This window comes from Cryptomeria japonica, unplaced genomic scaffold, assembly GCF_030272615.1.
Source record: "Cryptomeria japonica unplaced genomic scaffold, Sugi_1.0 HiC_scaffold_633, whole genome shotgun sequence".
Taxonomy (NCBI): domain Eukaryota; kingdom Viridiplantae; phylum Streptophyta; class Pinopsida; order Cupressales; family Cupressaceae; genus Cryptomeria; species Cryptomeria japonica.
The window spans coordinates 51,646-65,000 of record NW_026729433.1 but is presented as its reverse complement, the minus strand read 5'-3'; the positions used below and the strand labels follow the sequence as shown (position 1 = coordinate 65,000).

The window sequence follows — 13,355 nt, the reverse complement described above, 5'->3', positions numbered from 1 at the left end:
GCATCACCGGAAGACAACCGCCAAACATCGAAAGAGTCGCGATGCTCCGCAACCTACGTGCAAAGCGGTCGCACACCGGGTAAGGGAGTGAGAGCCCCAAACATAGCTGGGCGAGGCGCTCACTCCGCTCTTTAATATCTCGTTAATACCGCCAAGGAAATGGCACAAGCACACACACACAAGCATCCTCGGAAGAGGACAGTTCGAGTGACAGGTCAAATCCAAGAGTTCCGAAGACTACCTCCAGGAACAATCGGGAACAAGACCGATTACAAGTCGTCGAGTCTGTTACTGGGCGAACACGAGATGCGCACAGGAAATCGATCAGCCCTCACAATGGCCCAAGGCCAGAGATCGGACTGCTACGATTTACCCCAACAATCATCGTGCCACTCTTCGCAGAGAGGTGATAGACGCCAACGAGCCCGCGCATAGCAATCGAGGTGTAAAAAGGGCGTTGAAGGCAGGAAGCCTGGACGAAAGAGGCTACGAGGTCACCTCGAAGCGGTCTAAGAATCGGGCGCACTTGGGGCGACTACCAGTGCCAACCCCTTATCCCGCGGTGCGTCCGACACACAGAAATTTCCAAGGCGGCCAAGGAGCCTCCCCGCATAGCAATCGGGGTGTGAGGTTACGGATGCAGCATTGATAGCAATCGAGGTGGGAGGCGAAGGATGCAGAAGTGAGAGCCGAGGGATGTAGCAGAGATAGCAATCGGGGTGTGTGATGCAGAAGAGATAGCAATCGAGGTGTGCGGTGGGAAGGGCCCAGCAGCCAGAATGCATGAAGCGACGGATGAAGCAGTGATGACAACCGGGCTGTGAGGAGAGGAGGGATGCAGCCAAGAAAGCAATCAGGGCTCGAGGCAAGGGATGCATCAAGGATAGCAATCATGTTGTGAGGCGAGATTCCAAAGGCTAAACGTGAGAGGCTGCAGGGTCGACTCAGAGAGGTCTATGCATGTGAGAGGCTGAAAGCAAGGTCAACTCGGAGCGGTCTATGCATCGGGCGCGCTTGGGGCGACTACCAGTGCCAACCCCTTATCCCGCGACGCGTCCGACAAAGAGAACGTTCCAAGGCGGCAGAGGAGGTTACCAGCCGAAGGATGCAGTAGCAATAACAGGTATAGTTCCGCGGCGGCCGAGAAGACTCACCGCATAGGAATCGGGATGCGAGGCGAGGGATGCGGCGGGAAGGCCCCGACGGCTAAACGGAAGAGGCTGCAGGGCCGCCTCGGAATGGTCCAAGCATCGGACGCGATTGGGACGACTACCAGTGCCAACCCCTTATCCCGCGATGCGTCCGATACACAGATAGTTCCAAGGCGGCCGAGGAGCCTCACCGCATATCAATCGGGGTGCGAGGCGAGGGATGGGGCGGGAAGGCCCCAACGGCTAGACGGAAGAGGCTTCAGGGCCACCTCGGAATGCTCCAAGCATCGGACGCGCTTGGGGCGACTACCAGTGCCAACCCCTTATCCCGCGATGCGTCCGATACACAGATGGTTCCAAGGCGGCCGAGGAGCCTCACCGCATAGCAATCGGGGGTGCGAGGCGAGGGATGGGGCGGGAAGGCCCCAACGGCTAGACGGAAGAGGCTTCAGGGCCGCCTCGGAATGGTCCAAGCATCGGACGCGCTTGGGGCGACTACCAGTGACAACCCCTCATCCCGCGATGCGTCCGATACGAAGATGGTTCCAAGGCGGCCGAGGAGCCTCACCGCATAGCAATCGGGGTGCGAGGTGGGGGATGCGGCGAGATGGCCCCAACGGCTAGACGGAAGAGGCCACAGGGCCGCGTCGGAATAGTCCAAGCATCGGACGCGCTTGGGGCGACTACCAGTGACAACCCCTTATCCCGCGATGCGTCCGATACGAAGATAGTTCCAAGGCGGCCGAGGAGCCTCACCGCATAGCAATCCGGGTGCGAGGTGGGGGATGCGGCGAGATGGCCCCAACGGCTAGACGGAAGAGGCTGCAGGGCCGCCTCGGAATAGTCCAAGCATCGGACGCGCTTGGGGCGACTACCAGTGACAACCCCTTATCCCGCGATGCTTCCGATACGAAGACAGTTCCAAGGCGGCCGAGGAGCCTCACCGCATAGCAATGGGGGTGCGAGGTGAGGGATGCGGCGAGATGGCCCCAACGGCTAGACGGAAGAGGCCACAGGGCCGCCTCGGAATAGTCCAAGCATCGGACGCGCTTGGGGCGACTACCAGTGACAACCCCTTATCCCGCGATGCATCCGATACGAAGATAGTTCCCAGGCGGCCGAGGAGCCTCACCGCATAGCAATCGGGGTGCGAGGCGAGGGATGCGGCGAGATGGCCCCAAAGGGTAGACGGAAGAGGCTGCGGGGCCGCCTCGGAATAGTCCAAGCATCGAACGCGCTTGGGGCGACTACCACTGCCAACCCCTTATCCCGCGATGCGTCCGATACACAGATAGTTCCGAGGCGGCCGAGGAGCTGGGGGATGCGGCGAGATGGCCCCAACGGCTAGACGGAAGAGGCTGCAGGGCCGCCTCGGAATAGTCCAAGCATCGGACGCGCTTGGGGCGACTACCAGTGACAACCCCTTATCCCGCGATGCGTCCGATACACAGATAGTTCCGAGGCGGCCAAGGAGCCTCACCGCATAGCAATCGTGGTGCGAGGTGGGGGATGCAGCGAGATGGCCCCAACGGCTAGACGGAAGAGGCTGCAGGGCCGCCTCGGAATGGTCCAAGCATCGGACGCGCTTGGGGCGACTACCACTGCCAACCCCTTATCCCGCGATGCGTCCGATACACAGATAGTTCCAAGGCGGCCGAGGAGCCTCACCGAATAGCAATCGGGGTGCGAGGCGAGGGATGCGGCGAGAAAGCCCCAACGGCTAGAGGGAAGAGGCTTCAGGTCCGCCTCGGAATGGTCCAAGCATCGGACGCGCTTGGGGCGACTACCAGTGACAACCCCTTATCCCGCGACGCGTCCGATACACAGATAGTTCCAAGGCGGCCGAGGAGCCTCACCGCATAGCAATCGGGGTGCGAGGCGAGGGATGCGGCGAGAAGGACCCAACGGCTAGACGGAAGAGGCTTCAGGGCCGCCTCGGAATGGTCCAAGCATCGGACGCGCTTGGGGCGACTACCAGTGACAACCCCTTATCCCGCGACGCGTCCGATACACAGATAGTTCCAAGGCGGCCGAGGAGCCTCACCGCATAGCAATCGGGGTGCGAGGCGAGGGATGCGGCGAGAAGGACCCAACGGCTAGACGGAAGAGGCTTCAGGTCCGCCTCGGAATGGTCCAAGCATCGGACGCGCTTGGGGCGACTACCAGTGACAACCCCTTATCCCGCGACGCGTCCGATACACAGATAGTTCCAAGGCGGCCGAGGAGCCTCACCGCATAGCAATCGGGGTGCGAGGCGAGGGATGCGGCGAGAAGGACCCAACGGCTAGACGGAAGAGGCTTCAGGGCCGCCTCGGAATGGTCCAAGCATCGGACGCGCTTGGGGCGACTACCAGTGACAACCCCTTATCCCGCGATGCGTCCGATACACAGATAGTTCCAAGGCGGCCGAGGAGCCTCACCGCATAGCAATCGGGGTGCGAGGCGAGGGATGCGGCGAGAAGGACCCAACGGCTAGACGGAAGAGGCTTCAGGGCCGCCTCGGAATGGTCCAAGCATCGGACGCGCTTGGGGCGACTACCAGTGACAACCCCTTATCCCGCGACGCGTCCGATACACAGATAGTTCCAAGGCGGCCGAGGAGCCTCACCGCATAGCAATCGGGGTGCGAGGCGAGGGATGCGGCAAGAAGGACCCAACGGCTAGACGGAAGAGGCTTCAGGGCCGCCTCGGAATGGTCCAAGCATCGGACGCGCTTGGGGCGACTACCAGTGACAACCCCTTATCCCGCGACGCGTCCGATACACAGATAGTTCCAAGGCGGCCGAGGAGCCTCACCGCATAGCAATCGGGGTGCGAGGCGAGGGATGCGGCGAGAAGGACCCAACGGCTAGACGGAAGAGGCTTCAGGTCCGCCTCGGAATGGTCCAAGCATCGGACGCGCTTGGGGCGACTACCAGTGACAACCCCTTATCCCGCGACGCGTCCGATACACAGATAGTTCCAAGGCGGCCGAGGAGCCTCACCGCATAGCAATCGGGGTGCGAGGCGAGGGATGCGGCGAGAAGGACCCAACGGCTAGACGGAAGAGGCTTCAGGGCCGCCTCGGAATGGTCCAAGCATCGGACGCGCTTGGGGCGACTACCAGTGACAACCCCTTATCCCGCGACGCGTCCGATACACAGATAGTTCCAAGGCGGCCGAGGAGCCTCACCGCATAGCAATCGGGGTGCGAGGCGAGGGATGCGGCGAGAAGGACCCAACGGCTAGACGGAAGAGGCTTCAGGGCCGCCTCGGAATGGTCCAAGCATCGGACGCGCTTGGGGCGACTACCAGTGACAACCCCTTATCCCGCGATGCGTCCGATACACAGATAGTTCCAAGGCGGCCGAGGAGCCTCACCGCATAGCAATCGGGGTGCGAGGCGAGGGATGCGGCGAGAAGGACCCAACGGCTAGACGGAAGAGGCTTCAGGGCCGCCTCGGAATGGTCCAAGCATCGGACGCGCTTGGGGCGACTACCAGTGACAACCCCTTATCCCGCGACGCGTCCGATACACAGATAGTTCCAAGGCGGCCGAGGAGCCTCACCGCATAGCAATCGGGGTGCGAGGCGAGGGATGCGGCGAGAAGGACCCAACGGCTAGACGGAAGAGGCTTCAGGGCCGCCTCGGAATGGTCCAAGCATCGGACGCGCTTGGGGCGACTACCAGTGACAACCCCTTATCCCGCGACGCGTCCGATACACAGATAGTTCCAAGGCGGCCGAGGAGCCTCACCGCATAGCAATCGGGGTGCGAGGCGAGGGATGCGGCGAGAAGGACCCAACGGCTAGACGGAAGAGGCTTCAGGGCCGCCTCGGAATGGTCCAAGCATCGGACGCGCTTGGGGCGACTACCAGTGACAACCCCTTATCCCGCGACGCGTCCGATACACAGATAGTTCCAAGGCGGCCGAGGAGCCTCACCGCATAGCAATCGGGGTGCGAGGCGAGGGATGCGGCGAGAAGGACCCAACGGCTAGACGGAAGAGGCTTCAGGGCCGCCTGGGAATGGTCCATGCATCGCACGCGCTTGGGGCGACTACCAGTGACAACCCCTTATCCCGCGACGCGTCCGATACACAGATAGTTCCAAGGCGGCCGAGGAGCCTCACCGCATAGCAATCGGGGTGCGAGGCGAGGGATGCGGCGAGAAGGACCCAACGGCTAGACGGAAGAGGCTTCAGGGCCGCCTCGGAATGGTCCAAGCATCGGACGCGCTTGGGGCGACTACCAGTGACAACCCCTTATCCCGCGACGCGTCCGATACACAGATAGTTCCAAGGCGGCCGAGGAGCCTCACCGCATAGCAATCGGGGTGCGAGTCGAGGGATGCGGCGAGAAGGACCCAACGGCTAGACGGAAGAGGCTTCAGGGCCGCCTCGGAATGGTCCAAGCATCGGACGCGCTTGGGGCGACTACCAGTGACAACCCCTTATCCCGCGATGCGTCTGATACACAGATAGTTCCAAGGCGGCCGAGGAGCCTCACCGCATAGCAATCGGGGTGCGAGGCAAGGGATGCGGCGAGAAGGACCCAACGGCTAGACGGAAGAGGCTTCAGGGCCGCCTCGGAATGGTCCAAGCATCGGACGCGCTTGGGGCGACTACCGTTGCCAACCCCTTATCCCGCGATGCGTCTGATACACAGATAGTTCCGAGGCGGCCGAGGAGCCTCACCGCATAGCAATCGGGTTGCGAGGCAGATTATTGGGAAGGGAACCCCCTGGGATGCGGCTCAAGCAGTGCCCAAAGGGACTGGAATGCGGAATCACATCGAGAGACCCAAATGCTATACGAGGGCTCAAATCGAATTATCGATTTGGCCACGACATGGACGCATCGGAACGACTACCTTTGCCGAACCACTCGCAATTGCATCCATACCGAAACCAATAGACATTTCCGTTAGAGCCCTCGCATAGCATTCGGGAATCTCGCATGCCCCTCTAAATCGACCAATGCTGGCGCTCAACGAAAATCCGAGCGCTACCACCGTTCGAGCGCCAGCATTGGTCGAGTTAGAGGGGCACGGGGGAGAATGCTCCAGTCAACACCTCCCCTATATAAGTTATTTGTCCGATTCTCGCACAACCGTAGTCTGCCTCGTCGAATCAAACAACGGTCCCAGATTCCGACTTCCGTTCCGTAGAGACCCAAAAGCTAGATGGAGGCTCGCAAGAAAGAGAGTCGGCGCATAGCAATCGGGTTTCTCGAACGTTTAGGGACCGAGCTCACTTGCGGATAGGGCAAAATCCGCCAAGCAACCCAAAAGCTAGACGGGGGCTCGAATCGAATCGCCTAGGCGGCCACAACAACGACGTGTTGGATCGACTACCAGTGCCAAACCATTCAGCAAGACTAGTCTGTGTCGAGGCCGGATAGAGATTCTCAGAGAGCGCCCGTATAGCATTTAGGAGACCTGCCGCGTCCCTCACACTCGACAAATGGTGGTGCACGTTTATAAATCCGAGCGATCCCAACCCTTTCAAGCACCAACATCGGTCGAGATAGAGGGGCACGGAGGGGGCTGCGTGAGACAACACAGTCCCCTATATAAGTTATTTGTCCGATTCTCACACATCCGAAGAATGGTCATCAAATCGGACAACAGCCCAAACTTCCGACTTCCGTCCCAGAAAGCCCAAGAGCTATCTAAAACGTTCATGGCCGGAACTCGATCGCGGCTATACCAGTCCGCCAAGCAACCCAAAAGCTAGACTGGAGCTCTAGTCGAATCACCTCTGTGGCCATTGCAAGGACGTGTTGGAGCGACTACCATTGCCGAACCATTCCGCAGGTCGAGTCCATACCAAGGCCGCATAGAGATTCACGATGAGCTCCTGCATAGCAATCAGGAGACTTGCCGTGTCCATCACAATCGATAAATCCTGGTGCAAGATTTTTGCATCCGAGCGCTCCAACCAGTCGAGCACCAGCATCAATCGACATAAACGGGCACGGGGGGAGGATGCTCGAGAACACTACCTCCCCTATATAAGTTATTTGTCCGATTCTCAAGCAGCCGAAGTCTGGTCATCGAATCGGGTCAAAGACCACAACTTCCGACTTTACCCACAATGCAAGTCATCGAATCGAACATCGGCCCCCGAGTCGGACTCCATGCGTATGTCAGGTCATCGGACCCAAATTCCGCCTTCCTGCGCATGGCGGGCCATCAATATCAACTCGGTCATCGGACCCAAACTCCGCCTTTCTGCGCATCGGCACGCCTTCAAATCGGTCATCGGACCCAAATTCCGCCTTCCTGTGCATGGCGGGCCATCAACATCAACTCGGTCATCGGACCCAAATTCCGCCTTTCTGCGCATGGCACGCCATCAACTCGGTCATCGGACCCAAATTCCGCCTTCCTGCGCATGGCAGGTCATCGGACACAAATTCAGACCTCGCCAATATGCCTACGTATCGAATCGGTCATCGGACCCAACTTCCGACTTCATCCATACTGTAGGGTCTTTGAGGTTGGCGCGGTGCGCTCAACCCGGGGAGTCGACCCATCGAAGCATACACCTCCCCTATATAAGCTATTTGTCCGATTCCCACACCTGTGTAGTTTGCACCTCTGACCAGGACATCGACCCCAACTTCCGAACTCGACTGCAACGACGGCACCAGCGCCTTGGTGCGCACCTTGCGACGCACAGTCCCAACATTCGCCTTCCTGCACATGGCAGGTCATCGGACCCAAATTCCGACCTCGCGAGTATGCCTACATATCGAATCGGTCATCGGACACAACTTCCGACTTCATCCATACCGTAGGGTCTTTGAGGTTGGCGCGGTGCGCTCAACCCGGGGAGTCGACCCAACGAAGCATACACCTCCCCTATATAAGCTATTTGTCCGATTCCCACACCTGTGTAGTTTGCACCTCCGATCAGGACATCGACCCCAACTTCCGAACTCGCCTGCAACGACCGAACCAGCGCCTTGGTGCGCACCTTGCAACGCACAGTGCCAACATTCGCCTTCCTGCACATGGCAGGTCATCGGACCCAAATTCCGACCTCGCGAGTATGCCTACATATCGAATCGGTCATCGGACCCAACTTCCGACTTCATCCATACCGTAGGGTCTTTGAGGTTGGCGCGGTGCGCTCAACCCGGGGAGTCGACCCAACGAAGCATACACCTCCCCTATATAAGCTATTTGTCCGATTCCCACACCTGTGTAGCTTGCACCTCCGATCAGGACATCGACCCCAACTTCCGAACTCGACTAAAAAGACCGCACCAGCACCTTGGTGTGCACCTTGCAACGCACAGTGCCAACATTCGCCTTCCTGCACATGGCAGGTCATCGGACCCAAATTCCGACCTCATGAGCATACCTACTAATCGAATCGGTCATCGGACCCAACTTCCGACTTCATCCATACCGTAGGGTCTTTGAGGTTGGCGCGGTGCGCTCAACCTGGGGAGTCGACCCATCGAAGCATACACCTCCCCTATATAAGCTATTTGTCCGATTCCGACACCTGTGTAGTTTGCACCTCCGCTCAGGACATCGACCCCAACTTCCGAACTCGCCTGCAACGACCGAACCAGCGCCTTGGTGCGCACCAAAAGTGCGCACTTTTGGAGGGCACTTTTGTGCGCTCCAAAGGTGCGCACTTTTGGAGGGCACTTTTGTGCGCTCCAAAGGTGCGCACTTTTGGAGGGCACTTTTTGGAGGGCACTTTTGTGCGCTCCAAAGGTGCGCACTTTTGGAGGGCACTTTTTGGAGGGCACTTTTCTGCGCTCCAAAGGTGCGCACTTTTGGAGGGCACTTTTTGGAGGGCACTTTTCTGCGCTCCAAAGGTGCGCACTTTTGGAGGGCACTTTTTGGAGGGCACTTTTCTGCGCTCCAAAGGTGCGCACTTTTGGAGGGCACTTTTTGGAGGGCACTTTTCTGCGCTCCAAAGGTGCGCACTTTTGGAGGGCACTTTTGTGCACTCCAAAGGTGCACACTTTTGGAGGGCACTTTTTGGAGGGCACTTTTCTGCACTCCAAAGGTGCGCACTTTTGGAGGGCACTTTTTGGAGGGCACTTTTGTGCGCTCCAAAGGTGCGCACTTTTGGAGGGCACTTTTTGGAGGGCACTTTTGTGCGCTCCAAAGGTGCGCACTTTTGGAGGGCACTTTTGTGCACTCCAAAGGTGCGCACTTTTGGAGGGCACTTTTCCTGCGCTCCAAAGGTGCACACCTAGGTGAGCACCTTCGACCACACCTTGTAGCACACCAAACTCTGACTTTCGACTTCATCCGCAATGCAGGGTCTTTGAGGTTGGCGCAATGCGCACAACCAGGGGAGTCGACCCATCAAACCCAACACCTCCCCTATATAAGCTATTTGTCTGATTCTCATACATGCGTAGCCTGCAGGAGCAATTAGGACATCGACCCCAACTTTCGGCTTCTAAACGAAAACAAGGTCTTTGAGGTTGGTGTAATGCGAACAACTAGGGGAGTCAACCCATCAAACCCAACACCTCCCCTATATAAGCTATTTGTCTGATTCTCATACATGTGTAGTCTACAGGAGCAATTAGGACATCGACCCCAACTTTTGACTTCTTAACGAAAACAAGGTCTTTGAGGTTGACGTAATGCGCACAACCAGGGGAGTCGACCCATCAAACCCAACACCTCCCCTATATAAGCTATTTGTCCGATTCTCATACATGTGTAGCCTACAGGAGCCATTAGGACATTGACCCCAACTTTTGACTTCTTAACGAAAACAAGGTCTTTGAGGTTGGCGTAATGCGCACAACCAAGGGAGTTGACCCATCAAACCCAACACCTCCCCTATATAAGCTATTTGTCTGATTCTCATACATGTGTAGCCTGCAACAACGATTAGGACATCCACCCCAACTTCTGAATTCGTCTGCGTTGACCGCACCAAAGGTGCACGCCTTGGTGCTCACCAAAATCCGACTTCCGACTTCTTCTGCTATGCGGGGTCTTTGAGGTTGGCGCAGTGCGCACAACCAGGGGAGTCAACCCACCGAATGCAACACCTCCCCTATATAAGCTATTTGTCTGATTCTCATACATGCGTAGACTGCAGCAATGATTAGGACATCCACCCCAACTTTTGACTTCTTAAACAAGACAGGGTCTTTGAAGTTGGTGCAGTGCACACAACCAGGGGAGTCGACCCATCAAACGCAACACCTCCCCTATATAAAGCTATTTGTCCGATTCTCATACGTGTAGTCTGCAGCAGCGATTAGGACATCGACCCCAACTTCCGAATTCGTTTGCATTGACCGCACCAAAGACACTTTGGTGTGCACCTCGGTGTGCACCAAAGGTGCGCACCTTGGAGCGCACCAAAGGTGTACACTTTGGAGCGCACCACATAGGGTCTTTGAGAGGTTGGCACAGTGCGCACACCAAGGTGGGTGTTGAGGTGCGTGCCGAGGTGGGTGGGTGCTAGGGTGCGCTCCATGGTGGGTGCCAGGGTGGGTGCGTGCTAGGGTGGATTCCAAAGAGGGTCATAGGGTGGGTGCCAAGGTGGGTTGGTGATATAGTGGGTTCAAAGGTGGGTACTAGGGTGGGTTCCAAGGTGGGTCACAAGTTGGGTGCCAGGATGCGTGGGTGTTAGGTTGGGTGCCAAGGTGGGCTCCTGCGTGGGTGGGTGCTAGGGTGGGTTTCAAGGTGGACGCGAGGGCGGGTGCCAAGGTGGGTAACAAGTTGGGTGTTAGGATGGGTGAGTGCTAGAGTGGGTGCCAAGGTGGGTGGGTGCTAAGGTGGATGCCAAGGTGGTTCACAGGGTGGGTGGGTTCTAGGGTGAGTTCCAAGGTGGGTCACAGGTTTAGTGCTAGGGTGCGTGTCAAGGCGGGTGTCGAGGTGCCTGGGTGCTAGGGTGTGGATGCCAATGTGGGTCATAGGGTGGGTACTAGGGTGGGCTGCAATGTGGGTGCCAAGGTGGGTAACATGCTCGGTTGGTTCTAAATTGGGTGTCAGGGTGGGTGTGCACCCACCTTGCCCGAGGTGGGTGCCAAGGTGCCAGTGTGGGTGGGTGCTAAGGTGGATGCCAAGGTGGGTGAGAAGGTGGGTGATAGGTTGAGTGGTAGGATGGGTGGGTGCCAAGATGGGTCACAGGGTGGGTGCAAGGGTGGGTAGGTGCTAGGGTTGGTGTCAGGGTGGGTGGGTGCTAGGTTGGGTTCCAAGGTGGGTGCGAGGGTGAGTGTCAAGGTGGGTCACAGGTTAGGTGCTAGGATGGGTGAGTGCTAGGGTGCAAAGGTGCCAGGGTGGGTGCTAGGATGGGTCGATGCTAGGGTGAGTGGCAAGGTGGGTCCACAAGTGTCAAGGTGGGTGCCGAGGTGGGTGCCAACTTGGGTTCCAAGGTGGGTGCCAAGTGGGCGACTGCTATGGTGGATGCCAAGGTGGGTCACGGGGTGGGTGCCAAGTTGCTAGGTTGTGTTCCAAGGTGGGTGCCAACGTGGCTGCTAGGGTGCGTGGGTTAAAGGGTGTGTCACAACGTGGGTGCCAGGATGGGTGCGCACCCACACTGGCCAAGACGGGTGCAAGGTTGGGTTCCAAGCCCGGTCACAGGCTGGGTGCTAGGATGGGTGGGTGCCAAGGTGGGCACCAGGGTGGGTGCACCCACCCTGGCCAAGGTGGGTCACGGGGTGGGTCCTAGGGTGGGTAACAGGGTGGGTACTAAGGTGCGTGCCAAGGTGGGTCATGGGGTGGGTGCCAAGGTGGGCACCAGGGTGGGTGTGCACCAACCCTAGCCAGGGTAGGTCACGGGGTGGTTGTCGGGGTGGGCGTCAAGGAGCCAAGGTGGGTGGCAAGTAGCCAAGTTGCGTGCCAAGGTGGGTGTCGGGGTGGGTGCCAAGGATCCAAGGTGGGTGCCAAGGAACCAAGGTGGGTGTCTGGGTGGGTGCCGAGGTGGGAGCCAGGGTGGGTCCCAAGGTGGGTGCCAGGGTCAAGGTGAGTGCCAATGTGGGTTCCAAGGTGCCAGGGTCAGGGTGAGTGCCAATGTGGGTTCAAAGGTGCTAAGTTGGGTGCGAGGTTGGGTGCGAGGGTGGGTGGGTGCCAAGGTGTGCTAGGTGGAAGCCCGGGTGGGTCGGCATCCCATGGGTGTCGAGTTGGGTGCCTGATGGGTGCTTCTTGTCAAGTTTTAGTCGTCGGGACTCATTTCGAGCCTTAGAGGTCGTTTCTTGTCCGGTTGCCCTGTCTTCGACCTGGGAACCCAATTTTGGTCCTCGGGTCCCATTTTTTTTTGTCTCGCATCCCACTTTTGGCCTGTGGCCTTTTCGGGGTCGATTCTCGTTTTGGGCATCAGAGCATGTTTCTTCTCCTAAAACCCAATATTTGTTTATTAAGTCTCGGAACACATTTTTGTTCTCGTGGACCCATCATGGGTCTTGGAACGCATTTGTGGTCCTTGGGTCCCATTTTGCATCCCGAAACTTGTGTTTTGGTGCTTGATCCCTATTTTGGGTGCCCACCTTGCACCAAGTGCGCACCCGGGGCAAACCGAGCGCCTTGGTGCACCGGGGCAAGATCGAGCGTGCACCCGAGGCGCCCCGAACATGCACCAAGGTGCACTCGGCCCACATGTGAGCGCAGGTCGTTGCGCCCGAGGTGGTGTGTGGGCACCGCGTTGCAGACGGGACACTGCACGCACACGACGCCCCGTCCAGGTGCACGCACGTAGGCCGGGCCGGGTGCACACCCGACGCCCTAGCAAGGTGCGCGCACCCGGGCAGGGCTCACACTTGGCGAACGGGGCGCACTTCGCGAGGGAGGGTGTGCACCTCGACGGGGGTGGGTGGCCGGGGTGGATTCGCACGTGGGTCGCGGTTTGCTAAGTACACACTGCGACAAGCTCATAACGGGTGCGATCATACCAGCGTTAGTGCACCGGATCCCATCAGAACTCCGCAGTTAAGCGCGCTTGGGCCGGAGTAGTACTAGGATGGGTGACCTCCCGGGAAGTCCCGGTGTTGCACCCTTTCTTAGTTTTTCGCCGGGCGTCGCAATGCTATTTGAATAAACCTTTTGCCCGTTTGCGTTCTCGTCGGGGCCGGGCCGGGCCGGGGTGCGCTGCCCGCACTACCGCGCGCGCGGGGGCGACACCGAGCGCGCACCCGAGGCGCCCCGAGCACACAGGCCACGGTGCAACCCGGGCGTTGTGCGCGCACCCCGGTGCGCCCGAGGTGCTGCGCGCGCACCCAGGTGAAA

At 58.8% G+C, this 13,355-nt stretch overlaps 1 non-coding gene across 1 annotated transcript; it reads left to right on the top strand.

Moving 5' to 3' along the window:
• Positions 1–13,007: 13,007 nt before the first annotated feature.
• On the top strand, positions 13,008–13,126 carry LOC131872508 (5S ribosomal RNA). Its single transcript, XR_009370649.1, has one exon. It is a non-coding gene; the product is annotated as a 5S ribosomal RNA (ribosomal RNA).
• Positions 13,127–13,355: the final 229 nt, after the last annotated feature.